This window comes from Bos grunniens, chromosome 1 (assembly GCF_055505025.1).
Source record: "Bos grunniens cultivar Pamir isolate PY7600 chromosome 1, Bosgru_T2T1.0, whole genome shotgun sequence".
In the NCBI taxonomy this organism is placed as follows: domain Eukaryota; kingdom Metazoa; phylum Chordata; class Mammalia; order Artiodactyla; family Bovidae; genus Bos; species Bos grunniens.
In genome coordinates this window covers 67,070,293-67,097,152 of record NC_141165.1, presented here as the reverse complement: position 1 = coordinate 67,097,152, position 26,860 = coordinate 67,070,293, and the positions used below count along the sequence as shown (strand labels likewise).

The 26,860-nt window shown below is 42.0% G+C and overlaps 1 long non-coding RNA gene across 13 annotated transcripts in view; it reads left to right on the top strand.

Moving 5' to 3' along the window:
- LOC147379561 (uncharacterized) overlaps window positions 1-26,860 on the top strand; it is a 291,231-nt gene that overhangs the window by 189,471 nt on the left and 74,900 nt on the right. For 8 of the 13 annotated variants that reach the window (XR_015133604.1, XR_015133634.1, XR_015133645.1 and 5 more), the window contains one exon: window positions 22,256-22,368. The exons of 4 other annotated variants lie outside the window; for them this stretch is intronic. This is a non-coding gene — a long non-coding RNA (uncharacterized LOC147379561). Of the gene's footprint in view, window positions 1-22,255; window positions 22,378-26,860 lie in introns of all 13 variants that reach the window. One more of the 13 variants, XR_015133581.1, reaches the window with a different exon arrangement.

The window sequence follows — 26,860 nt, the reverse complement described above, 5'->3', positions numbered from 1 at the left end:
CTCAAACACTGAATTCTTAAATATGACATATATGTCCATTGACTGTGCTGTCCTTTCACAGATCTGGTGACGTTTCTGTTAGTTCACTCAGGTCAGTGCTTGGCTGTGTCAGCTTTCTTTTAGTGGTGGTCACTTACTCTTGTAAGAAGTTGTTTGCAACTTCAGTCTCTGCTTGTCCTAGTCTCCTAATTTAGGAAGAACATTGGCCCCACTTGTGTTTTGGCATGTGGTAACCTGCGGTTCTTGGACAGTTCCTCTCATTCTTACTTTTCTATTTTTATAGCTCTTTACATCCTGAAAATACCCTGAGATCACTTCAACTTTTTGCTTATTGTATCTATCCACCCCAAAGCCCCATCTTACCTCTCCAGATTACTGGGGATTTAAAATAGATTTTGTCAGATCTGCCTAGAGAAAGAGTTGGGAAGAGGATAGAAGGGAGAGGTATGTTGTGAAAGGTTGGACAAATGGGTGAAGGGATAGCAATAGGTATTTGAGTGATGAGCTCTAAGCCAGTGACTGTTGCCACAAAGGTTCATTTGTGTGCAGAGCCTTGAGTGTCTTTTATCCTTGGAGCTCATACTTGTAATACTTCGCACTCCTCATTTCACATGTCTTCAGTCTCTTAGAGTGCTTGGTAACCCATGCAGAAGCAGGATTCAGCATATATCTGTCCTGTAATACGAAAGCACATTTCTTTTGGTTCCACTTTATGTAAATGACATTGCATTATTCTTTAATCCATTGACTAAATATGATCAGTGAACTTTCTTATTTTTGATGAGATTTCATAAATAAGAAACCCAGCTTTGGAGGGAGGGGGCAAAATCCTAAAGGTGACATTAATGCTGTAAGTTCTTGGGTATCCTATAGGTCCCTGTAGAGGTTATTTAGATAACGGCTCCTCACTGAATTGAAAGAAGGTATTTAGAACTCAGCAATAACTTTCTCAGGGCTTCCCAGGTGGTGCTTATGGTAAGGAGCCCCCCTGCCAATGCAAGAGAGATAAGTGATGGGGGTTTGATCCCTAAGTTGGAAGACCTCCTGGAGGAGGGCATGGCTACCCACTCCAGTATTCTTGCCTGGAGAATCCCAAGGACAGAGGAGTCTGGGTGGCTGCAGTTTATGGAATCACAAAGAGTTGGACACAACTGAAGCGACTTAGCATATATGCATGCAGTAACTTTATGAACCCTCAAATCTGCCTCCTTGTTTTTCATGTATAAGAAGTCTCCAGTGAAAGGGGTCTCTATATACACAAAGCTAGCATTTTTAATCTTAATTTTGCAAGGACTCTGATCTTAACCAGAGTATTTAAAAATATATGTTAATAATGAAGTTCAATAACCTAGGGAGGGTCCTATGGAGTTCTAGCAGCAGAGTCATTGTGGACAACATTTCTTGTGAAACTTTAATGCTTATACTGCTGGGAAGGTGCTGAGAGTAAAGTTTTCACTGGGTGAGGTGTACCCATTGATGTTCAGTGTTTACTGGCATAATGGAAGCACTTGGGAACAAATATTCTCTTGTTTGTGTTAAGCCTCATTTAGAGCCAAACCTTTCTTCAAATACTTTATTCGCAATCAAATTTTTGGTGGAAATGTAGCACTTCTCTAAAAGAGCAAATTCCGTTTGTATCTCAAAGTATTTGCCGTTTCAGTGCTTTTTTTCTCTTTTCTCCCAAGAGCAATTCTTTTCACTTTTTCAACCTTATTTCCCTCTATGTTTAGTTCATATCCTTAGGTGAACAGAAAAGATGGAACAAAGAAACAGTTTCCAAATTTATGCTTTTGGTTGGATAATTGGCATCATAAAGAATGGAAACTTCAGTGCAGGTTTTAAGGCATGGCTTTCATATGTTTGTGTGATTGGGTATAGAGCTGAAGTTCATTCAGTGCAAATTGTAGCTCTCTCTTTTCACTTCTGGAATGTAGCCCATGAGTAGAAGGTATATTGGGAATTACCTTCAGTTCAAAATCTTTTCTTGAAAATCTTTTTGCCTCTTTAGAGCTAAACATTTTTGTTCTGAGGGTCCTAATAAGATGAGTCAGTTAGGTGTCTAATGCTTCAGTAAGCATGACTTCCCCTTGGTGTAACACAAACAGAAATGGGGCCCAGCCTTTTCTCCTGGTGCAGGCAGGGCCACCAGGGCCCCTGGAGACAAAAACTAAGCACTTAAAGTTGGAGCCATTGTGGTCCTTAAACAACTGGGATGTGGTTAGCTTTTCTTCCTCTCTGGAAACTTATCCTCACTGCTCTCCTTATCTTCTCTAGGTAAGAAGAGATTCTATGATTCAGAGCTAGGATCAATTTCATGTATCACAGTCATACTGTTGTCTCCATTACTTGCAAAAGAAGCAGAAAGAGAGACAGGAAAAGAAACCCAAAGGCAAAAGGGCCAAGTGTGTGCAAGTCAGGCTGGTGGAGCGAAGAAAGTGGGGGAGGGCAGGTGGGCAGCAGATGTTCTGCCTGCTCCATGATGTTGGACAAGTCAGCGAACCCTTGGCTTCACTGTCCTCATCCACAGATTTTGGGTTTTCAGTTTGGGTTCTTTCTTTCGGTATATAAGAGTACATGACATCTTCAATCCTTTCTGGGCTTCTCTCAAAAGTCATGGATAGCCTGTCATCTGTGGACCAGCAGAATTGGCATCACCCTGGAGCTTGTTGGAAAGGTTGCCTGTCAGGTTCCATCCAGTGTACTTTTACCAAGTCTGCTGGCTGATCATCTGCCTATTGTAGTTTCAGAGGCTGTTCCATGGGAAGTCTGTGACTGCCTTGTTTTAGATTAAAAACAATGAAACCAACACCGACCAACCAACCAGTTAAACAAAAGACCTTAGGGATTTAATTTATCCTGAGGTCTCTTCCATATTATAGGATCTTGGGGCTGTGGGGAAAATTGAGTGCCCTCCACCCTAGTATTCAGTATGTCCCAATACTGCTTGTCCTGTAGGTGGTTAAGGCCCTAGGGGAAGGCTGTTAGGTTTAACATCCATCTCCTGCCTCAGTGAAGATGTGCCAAAACTGACCTCTGGTTCTGTGCTTCTTTGTCTTTTTCAGAGTAGCACCAAGTACACGGTGCCAGGCTTGTGCTCATTGTGGTTTCCCTTTGTGGCATGTCACATTCAGGAGGCAGGCAGGCACCACTGCCCTCTGCTCAGAACTAAGAGGTCACAGCAGGTCACAGCAGCTGAAGAACTGACCAGAAGTCCCAGTGTCTCTGCCTCCAACTCCTGGCCTCCTCCTGCCTCTAGGTGGCCACAGATTTAAGGAGGGCACAGACTTCCTTTAGGGCTGCATTTACCTTTTGGTGGCATATAAAACCCCTTTTCTTGTGAGATAGGCAGGTTTTTGCCTGTTCTGTAAGGTCTGAGACATGGATAATATGAAGATCAGTATTAGGATATTTCCTCCGAGAAATCCCAGGTGCCTGGGTAGTGCCGCTGGGCCACGTGACCTGTTTGCATCTAATGTGCACCCAGGGAGCAGGACGGTTGCCTGCTGCGGGATTCCTAGTAGGTGCTCCCTGGGCTCCCCACCCAGCTCAGCTGCACCTGACGGCCTCAGGGCTGGTGGTGAGGATGCTGCTGGCTTTTCCCTCTCAACTTGCTTTCTTTTATCTTCTTTCATCCTGGGAGATAAGATTCCCTCCCATACTTGGTACTTTGCCAAGTCCACATATTTTGCTTGTTTGCAAAAGCTAGAATCAATATTTTGCTATTCACTCATCAGGCTGCAAATACATTTTTATTTTCAATTCTTCCTTTCACATAGGTTCTGTAGGGGGTCTCCCCCCCTTTTTTTTTGCACCAAGAGGAAGAACCTGCAGAGCTGTCTCCTATGGATACAGGACTGTGGCTGAGATGCATTTCTGCTCTTTAGGACAACAGTGTCTGCTGGGCAGAGCAGCTGGAAACTGAGCAATTAAAGCATCTTGTTGGCAAGATGTTGAAAAGTGAATCATTAGCAGGTATACTGATCTTCTGACCCACAGCCCCTCTCAAAGCCGATTAGAAAGCTATTTCTGGTTTGCTTTGCCTTCATTTAAGCATGCATTTCATGCTTTCTAAATTTTGATAATTTGGCATGTCCAGCTAATGAATCTGTCAACATATTGGAGCAGAGTTAAAAGAGGAAGGTTATGTCAAGATTTTGCAGCTGGTGAAAAACAGCAGTAAGGTTCCCTTTGAGTCCAAATGAGAGCCGGTGATCTGGGAAGGGTCTTCCCCAGGGAAGGCTTGTGGAATTCCTGCCACATATCAGGAAGGACTATTATAATCAGAATTGCTGAATGATCTCGGGAACTTGATTTTGCAGTGAGATATTTTCTGTGATCCAGAAGGTGCTTCTCTGAATTTAAAGCAGACCCTCTGTGGCAACTCAGTCTGATTTTCCTCCAGACAGGTGTGGGCAAAGGGAGGAGAATTCTGCTGTTACTCTCACTGCATGTGTAGCCTTGAGGTTTAGCAATTTGTGAGCAATATAGCCTATTTACCTGCCTTGAAGAGATAAATTTGGTACTCTGTACACAGTAGGCATTCTGGAAATGTTACTTGACTAATGATTTAGTTTGTTTCTGGGACCAAGTTGGGAAAGAAATTTTGTTAGCAGGCATAGGCAATAGGAAAGTAATTGCAGGTGTTTAATAAAAATTCAGGGAGGCTAAGCCACTTTGGGACATCACATGAAATAATTGGTAGATAGAAGTTTTCTTTTAGAGACTCCACAGATGAACTCATTTTAAATAGGTGCTGGCAAGATGTTGCTACAGGGTACACCAGTAAAATAGTTAGTTCTCCTTATCTTTTTCCAAGGTCAAGAACTGCTCTACTGAGTGAAGATGAAGGGAAACATTATTATTATCCAGGTATTTTCTTATAGAAATTATTATCTCCCTCACCCCTGCTAAGGAGACTGTAGAGATACTGGAGCTGGTAGAATCACTCTCTTGCAATTAAGATAACACCCAAATTCTTTTTGTATCATGGTCTGAAAAGCCCAGCATGATTTGGTGTTTTCTTACTTTGAAACCTACTCATATATTTCTGCCCTCTCACTTGATTGCTTCTGTACGGGCCCTTTTCCCACTGTTTGAGTGGTCTCATTTACTATCTTCCCGTTAGAAGCAGAAGTCTCTCTTTTATACTATTTCAAGAACATCATAATTTTCCATATAGAATGTATCAAAGCTTTTATTTGTATTTTCACTTCTTTCAAGTATCATAATTTGCTCACTCATGTCCAACTCTTTGTGATCCCATGGACTGCAGCCTGCCAGGCTTCTCTGTCCATGGAATTCTCCAGGCAAGAATACTGCAGTGGGTTGCCATGCCCTTCTCTAGGGGATCTTCCCCATCCAGGGATTGAATCCAGGTCTCCTGTATTGCAGGCAGATTTTTTACCATCTCAGCCACCAGGGGAAGCCTAATTTTCCATGTAGAATGTATCAAAACTTATATATATATATATATATGTGTGTGTGTGTGTGTGTGTGTGTGTGTGTGTGTGTGTGTGTATAAGCTCTTTTTTCAGGATGAGCTACAGAGAATAATTTGTGCATGTGGTCTTATTCCCTATGGCGAGGTTGCCACTGGGAGGTCACTCTGCAAGTGTGGGGACACATCTAAGGTATTTGGGACACAGTGAAAGGAGGGCAGTAGTAGGCTGGCAAGAGTGGTGCTGGTTGCTACACTGACTTGCCTTCCTAATTCAGCTCAGCCGGCTGGGTGCAAAATAGGGCTGATGCTAACCATCTCACAAAGCTTGTATGGGGAGTGTAACTGGGGAAGCCTTTTCAGGTGTGGCACTTAATAAGTGCACAACCAAATCTTAGTTTCCTTCAGATGGCTGGCCTAGAAAATTCCTTCAAAGAGCTGTTTCTTGAAAGGGTAAGATGGTAAAATACTTCCATATTGGTATACATGTGAACTTTGCTGGTAGAAAGGTCACACACACATCTTTGTGAAAAACAATTTGGTAATATATACCAAGAAACTCAAAATTTTTATACCACTGGTCCCTGTGATTATACCTCTGCCATTAATTAAAATTGTAGGAAAAAGTTTGTATTTAGTGATGTTCATCATCACATTGTTACAATTATAAACTGGAAACATTTTAAATATCCAACAGTAAGTAAATGATGATGTAATGTGTGATGTGTCTGCAAGATGGATTATAATGCAACTGTTACAAGTAATGCTTTCAAGGAGTTGTTAATAACATGGGAAATGATAATAACTGTTAAAAAGAGTGGACTATAAAATTATATCACCCCAATTTTATTACAAAATGGACTTAGTACTACATATTAAGAATATCTGGGCATTTATCAAAGATTTATTATATGCTGGGTATTGTTCTAAGGGATTTACACATACTAGCACCAGAATAAGCACTAGGAACTCAAGGGTTAACCTGATTAGTAATTCTCCCATAAATTTTTAATTGCTAAAATTGGAACTGAAATGTGGACTCCTAATTTATCTATCTATATTCAAATATACTACCTCCCCATCTCTCCATTCATTCATTCTGTATTCATACAGCAGCAGACAAATCACCTTGAAACAAAAATCTGATTATTTGATTTCCCAGGACTCTTAGGATACAGGTCAAAATTCGTATCTAACTATAGAGCCTATGATTTTAACTAGGACTGTTAACTGTTCTCCAGATGATATTGTGTTTTTCTCCTATTGGGGAAGTTATGGAAAATTTTTGTTTTCTTTTTTATGTTGTTCTGCATTTCCCAAGTCAATTAACATATATTGTGTTTATAATGGGAGACAGGGTGTGCAGGGAAGCAATGGTGGTGATGGTTTCTAAGAAACCATTTTTGTTTTTTAAAGAAAGAAAGCAGAGCACCACAGCTGTGCCCTGAAAGGTCCTGGAAGGTGGTAGATGAGGACATGAATCACAGACATTTCACTGGAGCTATAGCTGAGGCTTCACTTGTGACATACAACATCCTCAGCCCGAGCCTCCTGTTCCTATCCCCTTGTTGACAAGAATAGCAGCTTCATTGAGGCCTCTGCAAGGACACTCACTGGAAACCGTGGATGGAAACAGCCCTGAAAGAGCAAACATTGTGTTAGGTTAGGGATACCTCATTGCTGAGTTCACTGCTCTCATGGGCGTTGTCTCGGGAAGAGGATCCCCTTCTTAAACTTAACTCCCTGGCAGTGTTTGGTGTTCTCAGATGTGCAGGGTTCTTAGTAATCACCCCAAATTACTATTTTTCTTCCACCACTTTACCCACTGGACACATACCTATCGAGTGAATTCAAGTCTGTCACCAATACTCAGGTATTTACCACTTAGGTATCTCTTGGATCCATCCATTAGTCTCCATCTCATGGTCACCATTTCAGTCCAGGTCACCTTCTAGTGGCCACTGCCGGCATCTCCTCACTGATCACCCCACATCCAAATGTCCTATCTCCCCACCTAGCCACTCCCTCTCTGTCCACAATGCAGCAGAAAAATCGTCTTGCAACTCAGTGTGATTTTTGATGATGTGTTTCCTAGTGATGTTAGGGTGAAGAACAGAATTCTCGGTTCTGCAGAGCCTGTTGCAGGACCTGGTCTTTACTCTCTCCGTCCTCTGCTCTCACTGTGCACCGCTTGCCGTGTCTGCTCGGCTTGCTCAGCCTCTGCAGAAGACACTGTCCATCCCTTCCCCTACCCCTGAGGTTTCCTCTGTCTGGAACACGCTTCCTCATTCTTTCATCAGACTTAGCTCAGTGGCTGCTTCTTCAGGGAAACTCCTCAATCTTCTTTGCTAAAGTGTTTGTCTTTATTTGATTTCAGTTTTCTCAATTATATACCCTGAGTACTACTCACTTTGACAGTCATCCTGGTTATATCTTGACATTGGCTCACTTGGCTGTGATTATTTTGTTGATAGGTGTTTCCCCCAAAATTATAAGTTTCATGAAGGCAGGGATTATGCATGGTTTTGTTCATGTGGTATACTAAGCCTAGCATAGCCTACAACACATTAGACAGTTCGTACATGTGTCTTGGATGAAGGCACAAATGCCTAGAGTGTGGCAGGCATAGCATCAGATCCTGGTAAGAAAACATGAATGATGCATGGGACCTTCTCCCAGGAGCTCACAGTCTAGAGAGACAGGCTGTTAAGTGAGTGGGTTAGTGTACCTGGACATGGTTGCTATGACTGTGGTGTGAACTGGGTCTGTGGGAGCACCTGGGAGGGGCATCTCAGGTGCAGTGATGGTTTAGGAGAAGGTGTTTGAGATGAGTTTTGAAGAACCAAGAGGATCTAATGAGGAAAAGGCCCGGGAAGGGGACTGTGGGTGGGTGAGGGGCAGGCCACTTAGAAGAAACGACACGGGAAGCCTGTGCAGATGGGGTCCTAGGAAGGAGGTGTGTGTAGAGTAAGTAGTGTTGGTGCCTGTTATTAGTAGAAGTCTGAGCCCTGCTGCCCAGTGCATGTTGGTATCGGGGTCTCCAAAGAAAACACACTGCAGTCACTGCAGTCAAGCACTGGGTGGGATATGTTTTGCTTAAGTGGAGAACTACATGTGTGCTCAGTCATGTCTGACTCTTTGCGACCTCATGGACTGACTGTAGCCTGCTGGGCTCCTCTGTCCATGGGATTCTCCAGGCAAGAATACTGGAGTGGGTTTGGGTTGACATTTCCTCCTCCAGGGGATCTTCTCAACCCCGACCCACGTCTCCTGCATTGCAGGCAGATTCTTTACCACCGAGCTACCACGTGGAGAAGAGGCGGAGCAAAATCAACCCCAGTGTATAGGTTGCCTACAGCCAGCAGATCCTGCTGGGCAGCTCGTATAGTTTGGTTGATCTACTCAGCCCCTGTCCCCTCCCCAAGGGGGACAGAGGAAGCAGTGGGGCTGGCCATATGCTGTATGATGTGCATGCTTAGGCAGAAAAGAGGAGCACAGGGAAGTTCTTCCTGCACAAGGTGGCAGATTCAGCAAGGCCCTGAGGACTCGTCTCTTGGTGAGGATGTTTCTCAGGCCCAAGGTTTATACTTACTTGGCCCAGTAGGGTCAAAAGGCCGCATGCAGGGAACTGCTTTTCTCAGCAGAATGGTGTACCCATCCTGTATTGATCTATTACATCATTCTTGAGGCGAAGTCTCTTTCTTTCCAGGAAAACTTATATTTTTCAAGGAGCAAAATTTCTGGGAAGATCTTGAACTTTAATTTAGCTAATTTCTGAGTGTTAGCAAAGGGTCTTTATGTATTTCTCTACTATCATTTAAGTTTCATTTTTATTCAGAAATACATGTTGGTATTCAAGTAAACAAATGTTCTCATAATTAATTGCTCCCCTCAATCTCATAAATAGTTGGAAGTAATTGGAAATGGAATAAATCTCTTTCCATTAAGCTTGGTCTGGGCATACTGCAAAAAGCAGGCCCTACTGTCTCTAGTCTTTAGCTTCCAGGTCCTGAGTTCGGCTTTGGCATCATATACAATTTCAAAACTAGTTTTTTCCTGTGTTGGTATCTGAGTTTCAGAAAGCTTGACTCCTCCATCTGTGTCACCATTGAAAGTATAGACTCTGAAGGTAGATATCTAAGGTTCAGAGCCTGGTTCCACTGCTTATGAGCAGCGAGAACTTCAGCAAGTTACTTTAACTCTCTGGGCCTCAGTTTACCTTATCTGTAAAGTGGGAACAATATTATTATCATATAGGTGTTTTATAAGGATATGTTAATACACATACATTTTTTACAACAAACCATGCACTCAATAAACTTTATAAATATTTAAGTAGGCAAAACCTTTTGGCAAATTCTAAAGGTTGTAGACATGCTTGTAATCATTAATTAAAGGTGAGAGTAAGCGTCAGTTGCCTATGTGATCTTTGAATGGATTTTTAGGTTAGGCAATCTTCCAAAAGCAGTTACTGACAAACTTACCAGATGGAGTTTAAACATCTCCAGGTTAGAAGAGGTAGTTGTAGGGGTGGAGACTGGGTGGGAGCTCAGAGACAAAGCCCTTCCTGGACAAGACAGAAGAGGCGGGAAGAGTAGCAAGCTAGTCTCATGCATGGATTGGTTAAGATTCAGGGCTCCAAGTTGTGTGCTGCCTACATTTGTATATTTGTGTGGTTTGTACCCCAGCATAGCAATGCACACTGTGCTCCAGCGGTGTGCCAACTGCCTGATGCTCAGGATGAGTAAGGCAGAGTGTTCGCCCTCACAGCTCATGTTTGGTGGGGGGATCTAAACGTTTCCACAGATTACAGTTCTAAACCACATACACTGAACTAAGTATAGGTAGAGAGCGATTTCCTGGAGAGATGCATTCCAAGTGACAGAATGTGAGAAAGCTCTTGGAGAATGTAGCACTTGGGCTCACCTTCGCTCGGCTGAGGGAGGGAGATTTCAGTAGGTGCTTTCAGAACAAGAGGATATGGCAAACAGAAGGTGCAGCTGAAATAGAAGGCTGGTGGCTGGAAATTGAACAAATTCACTTACTTTTTTTGGGTTCCAAAATCACTGTGGATGGTGACTACAGCCATAAAATTAAAAGATGCTTTCTCCTTGGAAGAAAAGCTATGACGAACATAGCGTATTATAAAGCAGAGAAATCACTTTGCTGACAGAGGTCTGTATAGTCAAAGCTATGGTTTTTCCAGTAATCATGTATGGCTGTGAGAGTTGGACCATAAAGAAGGCTGAGCACTGAAGAACTGCAGTTTTTGAACTGTGGTGCTGGAGAAGACTCTTGAGAGTCCCTTGGACAGCAAGGAGATCAAATCAGTCAATCCTAAAGAAAATCAACCCTGAATATTCATTGGAAGGACTGACGCTGAAGCTCCAATATTTTGGCTACCTGATGCAAAGTGCCGACTCACTGGAAAAGATCCTGATGCTGGGAAAGATTGAGGGCAGAAGGAGAAGAGGGTGACAGAAGATGAGATGGTTGGATGGCATTACCTACTCAATGGACATGAGTTTGAGCAAACTCCAGGAGATAGTGAAAGACAGGGAAGCCTGGTGTGCTGGAGTCCCTGGGGGTGCAAAGAGTCAGACATGACTTAGCTTCCAAACAGCAACAAGGGAACACCAAGTAAATCAGGCAAAGAGACTGTAGGGTTAAATGGAGTTACAATCACTTGTTATGTGAAGAGAGTCTGGGTACTCTCTTTGTTTATTTATTCATGGCTCAAGAGTGCACATCTGACCTGCATAATGAAATCTTGACTCATCTCTCCTCCTCCTTCTCACCCACCCCATTTTGTTTGTCCTTTGTCTCCCCTCAAGTTTATGCTTTGCTGGAATAAAGAACGAATGTAATTCTCCTGTGATAGGAGACAGCTGGGAACAGACAAGGAGGGACTAAAAGATCGTGTCATCAAAGGCAATAAGAAGATTCATTTGAATGTGTATCTAGCTCATCATTCCCAAAGCCTGCTCTTCTGCAAATGCAAAGTAATGTGTGGTCCTCCAACCTGCTGGGCGATGTCCATTATCCTATCTGTCTTCCTTTATCACTTAAGTTCACTCTGTGGTTAACCACTATTTTAAATCCATCTTTCTTTCCTGGAACCATTTTCTCTTTTTACTGGGACAAAGGAATCTAAGCTGATAGCTTCCTGCGAACAGCGTGAAAACCTTTTAAGTTACATAGAGTTGATGGATTTTCACCCCCTCCTCTAAATACAATACATATGCTATCCCTGGGGTTCACTTAATGCTTCCCTGCTGATGATGAAACTGCTGCCTGACACAGACGAGGACCCGACACACTGCATCGCTGCACACTCTTGTTCACATTGCAGTCTAACCAGTGAAGCCGAAATGAAGAGTCTAAGTCCCCGATCCTGTGGAGGCGCAGAGCAATATTAAATGTTGTGCTTGCTGATGCTTCTCCTCTTGAATGTGAAATACATTTGCCACAGGCTCCAGATCCCAGTGTCCTAAGTGGTCGGGTGATTCTGAATTGTGTACCATGGACAAGCTGCACGGGGCTCAGGGGAGAGGCTTTGAAAGAAAAAATGATGTGGATGCTGAATGCCTCCACTTCTGGGAGAGTCCTTAACAAGAAAGTCTGCCTGTTTTGGGCTAGAATGAAGTTACCATTCTTTTGTTTGCCCATTGGGAAAATAACCCTAGCAGTCTGCCTGTAGTTCTTGGGCTGGTTGCATCTACAATTTTATGTATGAGAAGTCTGACAAGAAATAGTATTAAATGAACATATAAAGGACCTTGGATTGGATAGCTCAGAGCCAAGAAAACCAAACAAAACAGACTCAGTAAAAACATGTCTTGTGCCACAGACTATTCTGTGTACCTGACTCGACCACTTCCAATAATGTTTTCACATCTGACAGTAGAGTGATTTATAATTTAGAAAATGCTTTCACTGATTTTATCTTGACTGAGTCTTGCCAATGTATCAGGGAGAGAGGCTAGGCAGAGATATTATCTCCAGGGGACTGGTGCAGAAGCAGAGGCATAGAAAATAACTGAGTGGTCCAAAGTCACACAGCTAGTAAGAGGCAACACTATGCCTAAAAGTTAGACCTTCTGATTTAAACCCAATATCTGTTTATCAGTTTGCCTCCTAGTTGAAATACCTTTTGCCCCATAAAGCCCTCTGTGGAGAAGGTGCCCTTCCCAAGGTCTTCTGGGAAAATTTCCCTGCCTACAGCAAGCTCCATGTCTGGCTCCTACATTTATTATGTGAACCACCAAATCTGGCAGATATGTGGCTTTTCTTATTTCCTATTTTAAAAATAGTTCTTTTTGTGTGACTTACCAGAAAGCAAGCTTCCCAATGTGACATTGTTGGACACACAATAAGCATTTAACAGACCCTGACTGACTTGTTATATATTTTTACTAGTATCATGGAAACTGTACATAAGTACATAAGGAACATGACTTTACATTGAGTAAAGCGGTACATTAAAGTGATTTAAAAAATTCTTACCTATCACTTTGATTCTCCTAAATGTCATCAACCTGATGAAATACATTTCCTGGCTTGTCCAAATGTAAAATAAAAATATAAAATTTGGATAGTGGTCTGTAGTCTTTTTTGAGCTTTAAGAATCTCTGAGGATATGTTGCAAATTATGTGTTTGTATGCAAATCTAGGATGCAGACAGAAAGAGATCTGTGGAAGCCCTTCTTGGACCATAACTAATGGTTTTATGTTGCCTGATAGTGGCCACTTCCAAGCATAATGCAACTGCAACCAAAGGAAGGATAAACATCAGCCTTCTTGAGATTGCCACGGTGTTCCATCAGGTAGCTAGCCTTCCACATTCGCTTTTCTTCTTGTCAGTTCTGCAGTTCTTCCTCCTGTGTGTTTGGAAAGAAGAGCACTCCTCTGAAAATTCTACTCCTGACAGTCCTTTGTTGTATTCCCACCCCATGCCAGACACCGTTCTGGCTACAGTGGAGATGCAGATGTCTTGGGATGTTTCCTGTCTGCAAGAGGCTTGCAGTCTACCATTTGTAAAATACATAGCCAGTGGGAATTTGCTGTATGATGCAGGGAGTTGAAACCAATTCTCTGAGACAACCTAGATGGGTGGTATGGGGTGGGAGGTGGGAGGGAGGTTCCAGAGGGAGGGGATGTATGTATACCTATGGCAGATTCATGTTGATGTATGGCACAAACCAACACAATATTGTAAAACTGCTGCTGCTGCTAAGTAACTTCAGTCATGTCTGACTCTGTGCAACCCCATAGACAGCAGCCCACCAAGCTCCCCCCATCCCTGGGATTCTCCAGGCAAGAACACTGGAGTGGGTTGCCATTTCCTTCTGCAATGCATGCATGCATGGTAAGTCGCTTCAGTCCTGTCTGGCTCTATGCGACCCTATGGACAGCAGCCCACCAGGCTCCTCTGTCCACAGGATTCTCCAGGCAAGGATAAGGGAGTGCGTTGCCATTTCCTTCTCCAATTGTAAAACTGCTATCCCTCAATTAAAAATAAATAAATTTAAAAAAGAGTCTTGCAATCTAGCTTGTGATTTTAAAAGTCTATAAGTTCTGCCTGGGGGAGAAGTATAAGACTTCTAGGAAATCTTATAGTTGGGGGTTTAAAACACGTGGTCATCCTCCAGGTAGATGGCGTTTTAGCAAAGCACTTGCTGGCTCATGCTCAGGGTCAAAGGCTCTGGAGAGCACAGTCTGCTTAAGGCACAGTGACTAGTTCAGTGTGGCATAGAGTCAAGTGCTAGGCGAGGAAGTGGGTTGGTGGAAGGGCAGTCAGGGCTCAGATGGTGAAGGGTCTTGAGACCTAAGATGTGTGCTCTTTGTTCTACTGTTGCAAATACCCAGGTAGGGGAGCTAAAAGCTGTTTGGCGATCCTTTGTATTATGGCTGGGTTAGACTACGGCCACTTATTACCACTGGCTACACAAAAGGACTTATTGGCTTTTGTCATAATCCAGATGCTAGAAACACAGCCATTTGAACAAAAAGACCTGCCTGTTCATTGCTTGATGTATGAACTATAAAAACTTTTCAGTGCCACAGGAACATTACCTTGGATTCGGAAGATGTTAACACAGCTGTTTATAAACACTGTCAATCCATAAGCAGCAAGGGAAAGCCACAGAGTGATTTATCTGGCTACCTGAGCAGTTTGAAAACACATTAGTGACGTGGTAGACACACTGCTGGTATTTTAAGTAGCAGCCAGAACCTGTTTCTAGCTGAATGGGCATGTAGTTTCTGTCTCTGACTGCTTATGCATCGTATAGCTCTGTGCTGAATCCTTGCTGTTTGCCCGTTAAATTCAGTGAACATAGTATAATTGTATTTTTTGCATTTGTTTATTTATTCTCCAACATTGATGGCAGGTCCCAAAGGCCAGTTCCCATTAAACTCTTGTGGGTAAGTGGGTCGCAATTCACTGGACTCATCCTCGTCAGGGCTTCTCTGTAACCAGCTCCATCCAGTACCAAATTGTTATGTATATGCAGAAAGTGAGCTATATTCCCTCATCATTTAACTTCCTGAGAATTTGGGGGATGCAAGTTACAGCTACATCCCCACCCCATCCACACTACTTTGAGATTATTAAGTTATTTACCATTGCTTTTTGGAAACTATGTACAAAATGTCCTGCAGAAATCGTCTCTTAGTCCTGTCAACCAATTCTGGGGTACCTCAAGCTCTTATCAGTTCAGTCTGGTTCAGTTGCTCAGTCATGTCCAACTCTTTGCGACCCCATGGACTGTAGTACTCCAGGCTTCCGTGTCCATCACCAACTCCCGGAGCTTGCTCAAACTCATGTCCATCTAGTTGGTGATGCCGTCCAACCATCTCATCCTCTGTCATCCCTTTCTGCCTTCAATCTTTCCCAGTATCAGGGTCTTTTCCAATGAGTGAGTTTTTCGCATCATGTGGCCAAAGTATTGGAGCTTCAGCTTCAACATCAGTTCTTCCAATGAATATTCAGGACTGATTTCCTTTAGGATTGACTGGTTGATCTCCTTGCAGTCCAAGGGGCTCTCAAGAATCTTCTTCAACTGTGTGGATCACAACAAACTGTGGAAAATTCTTAAAGAGATGGGAATACTAGACCACCTTACCTGCCTCCTAAGAAACTTGTATGCAGGTCAAGAAGCAAAGAGCTCTTATGGGTGAGGGAAATGATGAAATAAGATGAATGGTTGAGCTTTAGGAAAGTTTAAAAGTACAGTTGTTAAGCTTGCTTTGCCAAAGAGCCTGAGAATGTTCTGTGTGGCACGTTCCCAAACAAGGGGCCATGGTAGACAGCCTGATCTGCCTTACATTTTGGATGAGTCTTTACAGCCAAGGGATCACAGATGACAGGGTAGACAGTGAGCATAATCCAGGTCAGAATGCCACTGTGATGCCTGTGTTGTTTAAATAAGCCCTATGGTAAGCCTGCAGGTGTCGGGCTTTGGTTCAGCTATCTGGATGTAGCACTGGGAGGCATTGTGTCCTGTGTATCTGCTCTTGATTCATTTGTTAGACTTCCTCTGTAGGATTGTAGGACTTGGAGGAATCTCCAAAACATTATCTATTCCATTTTTTCCTCATCTTCCTCTTTTTTGGACCATATTTAAGCCATATTGGGCTTCCCTGGTGGCTAAACTGGTAAAGAATCTGCCTGCAATGCTAGAGACCTGGGTTCAATTCCTGGGTTGGGAAGATACCCTGGAGAAGGGACTGGTTACCCACTCCAGTATTCTGGCCTGGAGAATTCCATGGACTGTATAGTCCATGTGGTCACAGAGAGTTGGACCCAACTGAGCGACTTTCATTTTAAACCATATTAAATAAATGGATACTATTTTTTTCTGCAGCTCAACAGAAAACTGTCTGCCTTGGTAGTGTGTTCTAATATCTCCTTAGCCCCTGAAATATTTGCTTAGTTTGTGAACACTCCACTTGAATCCTCGCCTCCATCCCCCGATAGCTTGTTGAAGCTGGCCAAAGCCAACTTACTTTTAATTTTCCTCTCAATTCATATTTTCATGTCTTTGGGTAGTTTTTTTTTTTTTAGAGTTTAATATTTATTAAGTACTTATCATATGCTTTGTGCTGTAGTAAATTATTTAACATGCATGATCTCTTCTACTCTCCTGACAGGTAGGAACTCTTCACCATTTTCAGTATGAGAACATTGAGGATTAAAGAGGTTAAATAACTTGTTCAGAATTACATGGCCAGTGATTCGTGGAGCCTGAATTTAAGTTCATAGGTGTCTTATTACCCTGAATTCTAATATTTATGCTGTATGACCTCTAACCACGTGATATACTTCAAGTATCCTTTCCCATGTATCATTGTACATATTTTGCTAATACTTTGCAGACCTTTTAAAAAATTTTTGAAATAGTTTTATTCAAACCATTGTAAATCATTATCAATTTATGATCAGTGTATGTGTGTATGTATGTTTGTTTATTTAAAAGAAATAAACTAGAATAGAATATTATAAAATAAAAAATAATAAAATGCACTGACATAGTAATGATAGGTATATATTTGTGAAACATTTGTTGTAGGTGTATACATAGGTTTATAGCTGTATATGTGTCATTGAATCAATGCAAAGTGCATTTATTTCTGTGAGTCTTGGTAAATTTTAAAGAAGCAATGTATGATATAAAAGCAGTATAAGTTCTTAGCTATATAGATACTTAGATTTCAGTGGGAATGGAGTATATATATAAATGTTGGCAAGATAACACAGTAGTGGGTTATTCAAAGCCAAAATCTACATCTGTAGATAATAGTACAGTCATAATCTTCTTCTGAATTTGGCAATAAGGAGTTCATGATCTGAGCCACAGTCAGCTCCCAGACTTGTCTTTGATGACTGTATAGAGCTTCTCCATCTTTGGCTGCAAAGAATATAATCAATCTGATTTCAGTGTTGACTATCTAGTGATGTCCATGTGTTGTCTTCTCTTGTGTTGTTGGAAGAGGGTGTTTGCTATGACCAGTGCATTCTCTTGGCAGAACTCTATTAGCCTTTGCCCTGTTTGATTCCACATTCCAAGGTCAAATTTGCCTGTTACTCCAGGTGTTTCTTGACTTCCTACTTTTGCATTCCAGTCCCCTATAATGAAAAGGACATCTTTTTTAGGTGTTAGTTCTAAAAGGTCTTGTAGGTCTTCATAGAACCATTTAACTTCAGCTTCTTCAGCTTTACTGGTTGGGGCATAGACTTGGATTACCGTGATATTGAATGATTTGCCTTGGAAATGAATAGAGATCATTCTGTCGTTTTTGAGATTGTATCCAAGTACTGCATTTCGGACTCTTTTGTTGACCATGATGGCTACTCCATTTATTCTAAGGGATTCCTGCTCACAATAGTAGATATAATGGTCATCTGAGTTAAAGTCACCCATTCAAGTCCATTTTAGTTTGCTGATTCCTAGAATGTTGACATTCACGCTTGCCATCTCTTGTTTGACCACTTCCAATTTGCCTTGATTCGTGGACTTGACATTCCAGTTTCCTGTGCAATATTGCTCTTTGCAGCATGGGACCTTGCTTCTATTACCAGTCACATCCACAACTGGGTATTGTTTTGCTTTGGCTCCATCACTTCATTCTTTCTGGAGTTATCTCTCCACTGATCTCCAGTAGCATATTGGGCACCTACCGACCCGGGGAGTTCCCCTTTCAGAATCCTATCATTTTGCCTTTTCATACTGTTCATGGGGTTCTCAAGCCAAGAAAACTGAAATGGTTTGACATTCCCTTCTTCAGTGGACCACATTCTGTCAGATCTCTCCACCATGACCAGTCTATCTTGGGTGGCCCCACACGGCATGCTTAGTTTCATTGAGTTAGACAAAGCTGTGGTCCACGTGATCAGATTGGCTATTTTTCTGTGACTATGGTTTCAGTGTGTCTGCCCTCTGATGCCCTCTTGCAACACCTACCATCTTACTTGGGTTTCTCTTACTTTGGTCTGGGGTATCTCTTCATGGCTGCTCCAGCAAAGTGCAGCCGTGGCTCCTTACCTTGGATGAGGGGTGTGTCCTCATGGCTGCCCCTCCTGACCTTGAACATGGAGTAGCTCCTCTGGGCCCTCCTATGCCCATGCAGCCACCGCTCCTTGGATGTGGGGTTGCTCCTCTTGGCTGCCTCCCCTGACCTCAGACATGGGGTAGCTCCTCTCAGACGCTCCTGTGCTGACGCATCCTGGCACTCTCGGTCGCCACCCCTGACCTTGGGCGAGGGGTAGCTCCTCTCGGCCACACTTCTGTGCTGTCCGTCGCAGCTGGCGCGCTTCTGTAATCTAATCCCTGGGCTCTAGTTCAAGAAATCATGAACTCCTTATTGCCAAATTCAGACTTAAATTGAAGAAATTGGGGAAAACCACTAGATTGTTCAGGTATGACCTAAATCAAATCCCTTATGATTATACAGTGGAAGTGAGAAATAAATTTAAGGGACTAGATCTGATAGACGGAGTACCTGATGAACTATGGGTGGAGGTTCGTGACATTGTACAGGAGACAGGGATCAAGATCATCCCTGTGGAAAAGAAATGCAAAAAAGGCGAAATGGCTGTCTGAGGAGGCCTTGCTAATAGCTGTGAAAAGAAGAGAAGTGAAAAGCAAAGGAGAAAAGGAAAGATATAAGCATCTGAACGCAGAATTACAAAGAATAGCAAGGAAAGATAAGAAAGCCTTCCTCAGTGATTACTGCAAAGAAATAGAAGAAAACAACAGAATGGGAAAGACTAGAAATCTCTTCAAGAAAATCAGAGGTACAAAGGGAACATTACATGCACAGATGGGCTCAATAAAGGACAGAAATGGTATGGACCTAACAGAAGCAGAAGATATCAAGAAGAGGTGGCAAGAATACACAGAAGAACTATATAAAAAAGATCTTCATGACCCAGATAGTCATGATGGTGTGACATCCTGGAATGTGAAGTCAAGTGGGTCTTAGGAAGCATCACTACAAACAAAGCTAGTGGAGGTGATGGAATTCTAGTTGAGTTATTTCAAATCCTGAAAGATGATGCTGTGTAAGTGCTGCACTCAATATGTGAGGAAATTCGGAAAACTCAGCAGTAGCCACAGGACTGGAAAAGGTCAGTTTTCATTCCAGTCCCAACGAAAGGCAGTCAAAGAATGCTCAAACTACCGCACAATTGCATTCATCTCACACACTAGTAAAGTAATGCTCAAAATTTTCCAAGCCAGGCTTCAGTGATACGTGAACCATTAACTTCCAGATGTTCAAGCTGGTTTTAGAAAAGGCAGAGGAACCAGAGATCAAATTGCCAACACTCGCTGGATCATCAAAAAAGAAAAAGAGTTCCAGAGAAACATCTATTTCTGCTTTATTGACTATGCCAAAGCCTTTGACTGTTGGATCACAATAAACTGTGGAAAATTCTGAAAGAGATGGGAATACCAGACCATCTGACCTGCCTCTTGAGAAACCTGTATGCAGGTCAGGAAGCAACAGTTAGAACTGGACATGGAACAACAGACTGGTTCCAAATAGGAAAAGGAGTACGTCAAGGCTGTATATTGTCACCCTGCTTATTTAACTTCTTTGCAGAGTACATCATGAGAAATGCTGGGCTGGAAGAAACACAAGCTGGAATCAAGATTGCCAGGAGAAATCTCAATAACCTCAGATATGCAGATGACACCACCCTTATGGCAGAAAGTGAAGAGGAACTAAAAAGCCTCTTGATGAAAGTGAAAGAGGAGAGTGAAAAAGTTGGCTTGAAGCTCAACATTCAGAAAACGAAGATCATGGCATCTGGTCCCATCACTTCATGGGAAATAGATGGGGAAACAATGGAAACAGTGTCAGACTTTATTTTTTAGGGCTCGAAAATCACTGCAGATGGTGACTGCAGCCATGAAATTAAAAGACGCTTACTCCTTGGAGGGAAAGTTATGACCAACCTAGATAGCATATTGAAAAGCAGAGACATTACTTTGCCAACAAAGGTCTGTCTAGCCAAGGCTATGGTTTTTCCAGTGGTCATGTACGGATGTTAGAGTTGGACTGTGAAGAAAGCTGAGCACCGAAGAATTGATGCTTTTGAACTGTGGTGTTGGAGAAGACTCTTGAGAGTCCCTTGGACTGCAAGGAGATCCAACCAGTCCATCCTAAAGGACATCAGTCCTGGGTGTTCATTGGAAAGACTGATGCTAAAGCTGAAACTCCAGTACTTTGGCCACCTCATGCGAAGAGTTGACTCATTGGAAAAGACCCTGATGCCGGGCGGGATTGGGGGCAGGAGGAGAAGGGGACAACAGAGGATGGGATGGCTGGATGGCATCATGACTCGATGGACATGAGTTTGAATGAACTCCAGGAGTTGGTGATGGACAGGGAGGCTTGGCGTGCTGTGATTCATTGGGTCGAAAAGAGTCAGACACGACTGAGTGACTGAACTGACTGACTGAATCTTCTTCTGATACTCCCCATTTACTGATTATTATCTTTAAGGATGTGTATGATGGTCTTTGAACATCTCAAGAATAAGGATGCAGCTAGTTGTTTGGAATCCTCAGCACCTTGAGCAGAGGAAGTGCTCTGTGAATGCTGATTGAATGAATGGAAAGAGGACTGAGGATGGTAGCCTCCTATGTAAAGATCATTATTTTAAAATAGCACATCTTGAGTTTAGCGGGACTCCTACCAGCTCTCTCATTTTATGCTTATTTCTTCCTTTTTAAAATGAATGACTTTCTACAATATGTGAAAGGACCTGAATAAGCTACAGAAATTTCCTGAGGAAGCGTGTAAGGTGGGAATTGTCATGGTGGCTCCTGGTTTGTCTTGACTCAGCTGGAGGCCTCTCCCATCAGCTTCTCCAAGCATGTGATAGAAAATGTATTTATAAATGAATTGGGCCAAGTTTACCTAAAGAAAACATGCTAGACACATGTCCTTTGGTATCTTAGTTACTTAACCTTACAACTCTGTGTCAATTTCTGGAATTAATTTAAAAGCAGAGCTAACAATTTATGAGTCAAAAGACTTTTGGAGATAATCTCTATTTCCTCTTTAGCAGAGTTACATAAAGGTGATTTTGTAAGGTTCTCATGATCTTCTCAGAAAATATATTATGCAGTTTTGCCTTAATATTTGCTATTTAAATTTGCATCAAGCGAATGATTTAATCAAATTCCATAAACAAAGAAATTAAATTTTAGTAGGGCCATAGGGTTGCCTTAAAAAAAAAAAACTGTTGTAAAAATAAGCAAGAACAAGTAAGGCATGATTCAGGAGACACCAAATCTGGGCATACTGAGAGAGAGCACTTAGAAATTTGATTTGAGGCTCTATTTTTTTTTAAATTTAATTTTATTAAAAAAATTTTTTTTTTTACATTAGAGAATAATTGCTTAACAATGTTGTGTTAGTTTCTGCTGTACTACAGCATGAGTCAGCTATTTGCATATATACATCCCTTCCCTCTTGAACATCCCTCCTTGAAAACAGGCTCATCAGTACCAAATGGTATGCAGACATGGAGAATGGTCTTGTAGACACACAGGTAGGTAAGGCAAGGGTGGGGCGAATTGAGAGAGTAGCGTTGACATATATACACTACCACGTGTAAACTAGACAGCTTGTGGGAGCTCAGCGTGGTGCTCTGTGATGACCTAGATGGCTGGGATGGGGGAAGCGTGTGGAAGGGATGTTCAAGAGGGAGGGGATGTATGTATGTATATAGCTGATTTCTTGGTACCTAAAAATAATCTTTATTGACTTTATTTTTTCAAATTAAATGTATTCTCTGAACAGATATTTATTGGTTGCCTTATGTTTACCTAACACTGAGCTGAATGCTGATGGATCACTGGAACATGAGAAGCAAACCTGCCCTCACAGAGCCAAAGAGGAAGCAGATGCACGAGGTGGTTCTGGTACAGACATGTGTGTGTGTGTGTGTCACAACACAGGTGACACTGAGTCATGAATGCCTGGGTGAGGGAGGGGCAGTCCCTGAGCTGCAGTAGCGTGTGGGGCTGCTTCTCGGAGGAAATGGGGCTTCAGGTGAGGACTGAAGAATGAATAGGAGAGTTTTCTGGGGCAAGAGAAGGGGAACCCAAGAAGCAAGAGAGGAGAAAGGGCAACTTGTATGTGTTGTTTCCCGAGAATTTCTGGAGTAGTTCCACATGACCAGAAAGCAAGAATGTAGGGTGAGGATGCAGAGAGATGGGGCTGAGAGAGGCAGACAGGGATATAGGCTTTTCTAAACCATGTTCTGGAGTTTTTACTAGATCCTGAGGGGAAAGGGGGAGCTTTGAAGGATTTGTATTAGATGGAGTGACAAGACAGTTAACCCAGTAGAAAGTAATGGTGCTTCTCAGCAGCCTGGAGACTGCCTTCCCTTTTACTCTGCGGGAGAGAACAGAGTGGCAGTTTCCCTCCACCTCCTCCTCAAGCGGAATTTTCCAACGATGGGCTGAAGGGAAGGATCACATGCCATGTCTGCTAGACCCAGAGCTTCTGTGGTGATAGGCAGAGCAGGCAGTCACAACAATACTTCCAATTAGATCTCCTAGTGTTTTATAAAACTCTCGACTACCTGGAGAAAAAAAAAAATTTTTTTTTTTCACTCTAACAGAAGAGGAAAAATGGTAACGCAGCAGTCCTGCATGACAGATGCGTGACGTTAAGCCCATTGGCCTTTGTTTAAAAACGGTGCTGTGATTAACAAATATTTTCTCCACCTTCACTGAAGGTATAAAAAAAAGAAATGAATTTATATGGCAAGCTCTTTCTTTGTTATACATACCTGTTATACATATCTTAAAGGTGCTTGTTATACATATCTCCCTGGTGTTTCTACTTATTTTTGCCTATAGGTTTTATATTAGTCATCCTAAACTTAGGCCCCAAAGAGAAACATGTAAAATTAGACACAGGTACAGACTTTTTCATCTTCTGACTTCCCTAGTGTGGCTTTCAGTTTGCTCTATTCTGCTTCATTGCACCTCTGGATCACTTGGTTCTTAATTATTCTCATAGGCCTTTGCATTTCTGCCTTCATCCATCATTCTTTAAAGGTCTTAGCACTTTTCAGAAAATGATTTTCATGTGTATCTTAAAGGTGCTTGAAAAATCATCATTATGGTTATTGTTTAGCTGCTAAGTCATGCCAAACTCTGTGATTCTTTGAACTGTAGCCCACCATGCTCCTCTGTTCATGGGATTTCCCAGACAAGAATACCGGAGTGGGTTTTCCATTTCCTTCTCCAGGGGATCTTCCTGACCCAGGGATTGAACTCACATCTCCTGCATTGGCAGGCGGATTCTTTACTGCTGAGTTACTTGGGAAGCCTGAAAAACCCTTAGAAGACAGCATTCTCTCTTTAGCAGTAAATCCCTCTTTCCTTTCTCCTATCTCTCTGCACTTGTTTTTGTGAATCTGCTTGAAATCTCAGGCACATACACACCACTCTGTGTGGGTCAGTGGATGTTACTTGAATGACAAACAAAGAAACAGTTTTCAACACATGTTAAGGCAAAAATACAGCAATACATTATCACTCTGGGGAACAAGAAAAGATTTGGGTACATCATTCTGAAAGAAACCATCACACACACACAAATACAGTGTCTTAATTAAGAAAAAAATCTTTGTTGAATGAGTAAATTACTAAAAATGTCTTGAGTGGTAAGATAAACCAGAGCTGGTTTATCCTACCACTTAGTGTATGACCAAACTGCTTGTCATGTCTCCTGATACTTCTGTTTGTCCTGACATCAGTTGTCCACTTGCTTTTGACCTTTTGACTTATGGAAGCTATATACTTCTAGAAAATGCCTTAGATCTGGCCTGTGTCTGGGCTTACTTTATAATCTTCACCTTCAATCTTTAAAGTCCTCCATGACATAACTCCTAGCCCTCTGCAAAAGGTTTACTAGTAACTATGGTTTTGGTGTTAATGTAGGAGCTGGGTTTTACCAAGATTGTGAATAGGAGTTTGCCAAGCTCTTTCTGGATATTGTTAGTGCTGGCTCTTCTTCACTTCTGTATAGTCACATGGCTAACTCCTTCCCATCATGCAGACCTCATCTCCTAAATTCCCTCTCCTGTGCTCATCCCAATATTTCTGACCCAAGCCTTCATTGCCTAGTTTGGGCAAGCTAAACTGCTACTTCAAAAATGGACTCATGATGGTGCTTATTTTTCACATAATATTGAGAGTATTGATGTGCTTGGTCCAGGTTATTGGAAAATTCTACTCCATTGGGTCATTCTTGTATCCAGGATCCTCTTATGTTTTTCTGTCTGTTATACCCGAAGTATTGTCATCATTGGAATAATTAGAGCTGGACTATCTCTGCATTCAGTTTCTAGCCAATGAGAAGAGGAGAGGGAGCATGGAGGAAGTCTAGAACCCAAAGTGGAACATGTCATTTCCTCACCTACTTCATTGGTGAGGACATAATCACATGACCACCCTTGCTTCAAGTGAGCCTGGGAAATGAAGTTTGTTGGGCATCCATATGCTCAGTACAACTCTACTTCTATAGTAGGGTGGATTCCTTGGAGAGCTAGTAGTCCTCACACCACTAAATTACTCTGTTATCATAATACTCTGTTTTATTTTCTTTATGGAAACTAGTATTATCAGACATGATTTAAATTAATGAGTTTATTCATTTTTCTTGTTTACTCTCTCATTAGAATATGAGATTTATAACAGTAGCAGCACGCTCTGTTTTTGTGTTACTTCTGCATCTTTAGTGCATAGAAAAATGTTTGTCATGTAGAATGTATTCACAAAAGTTTGAGGTCCCTGAGACTGGAGAACCACTTGCTAAAGTTGAGAGCTACAAGATTTTCATCAGCGATGCCTCCTTTTTCACATCACCTAAGAAGCTCACACATCAGGGCAGTTAGGGGGTCAAACTTGAGATTGTATGCTGGAGCTGCATTTAATTGAGTTCTTGCCCTCTTAGAAATGACAGACCCCATCTTGAACTGGAAATGTTTGGTCACTGACTCCTCAGAAGAACAACAGCTCGGTTGCTGGATTAAATCCATTTATCAGGCATACTTAAATCAGGACTAATTCTGTACTGCAGAATACTGATGTCATGTCTCTGAAAGATGGGGACAAGATCTCAGTTTTCATCATGGTTCATTACACTTGCTGGGGCATCTACCTTTTTAGCAATCAGATCATGCTCTTTCTGTTTGAGGTCTGCCTCAGGCTCTGCCTGACATGAACAGATACTAAATAAATGAGAACCTTTTTCAAGGGAAGGAGTAAAGTTTTACTCAGATCTTCTGCATTAGCATCTCCCTGGCTTTCTCTACTCCTGTCTCTGCAGCCTGACCATGACCCCACCTAGATCAGCTCTAGCTCCTTGCTGTATACTCATCTACAACTTGTCTTTTGGTTTGTCCAAATTTCATCTGGTCTTAACTCTCCATTTGGCATTCATTCTTCACTGGTGTTTATGATTCCAATGTTGGAATAAAATGGCAAAGAGGTGATAAATCTAGACTCTAAGCTCTATGTGAGTAGGGTCAAAGTCTATCTCAGGTATTATTGTACATCCATTACCTAGCACAGCCTGTCATATAGTAGGTAAGCAAAAGGTAAATGAACACTAGCAATGAAGAGATATGCATTACACTTTGAGAAAAGTACAGTGAAGGAAACACTAAGATGCTAAGATGAAGCAGAAAGGGTACTCAGAGAAGACCTTGTCTAAAAGACTAATCTGAGCCTGTGGAAGAAAACTCTAAGGTAACATACTAGAGTTGCTCAAAGTGCAGTTTGGATTCAAAACATTGTTCTGTCAATTGTACTATGAGCTAGTCTGCTCCATCTGTTTTAACAAAATGCATAGACCGAGTGGCCTAAACAACAGACATTTATTTCCCATGATTATGGAGGCTGCGCTGTCCAAGATCAGGGTGCAGGATGATTGGTTCCTGTAAGGAGACTACTCCTGGCTTGCAGTCCACTGACTTCTTGCTGTGTCCTCATGTGGCAGAGAGAAAGTTGACCCCTTACTCCCCTACCTTATAAAGCTGCTAATGCCACCATGAGGACCCACACTCATGACCACATCTTAACCTTGTTATCTCCCAACACCTCATTCCACATATCATCACATTTACAAGTAAGGCTTTAACATATGATATGGAGGGATACAATTCAGTCTATAACCTGATCTATGTAAAATTTTTCAATTTTTCCACTTGGTTATGCTTCATTTTTCTCATCTCTAAAGGAAACATGATAAATAGAACTTACCTCATAGAATTGTTGTGAGTATTAAAATGAAACAATATTCTTAAAGCTCTTTTAAAAAGAGCCCAGACACATAGTAAGTGCTATTTGAGGATTTGTTAATAAGTAAAAATAAAGTGCATGTCAA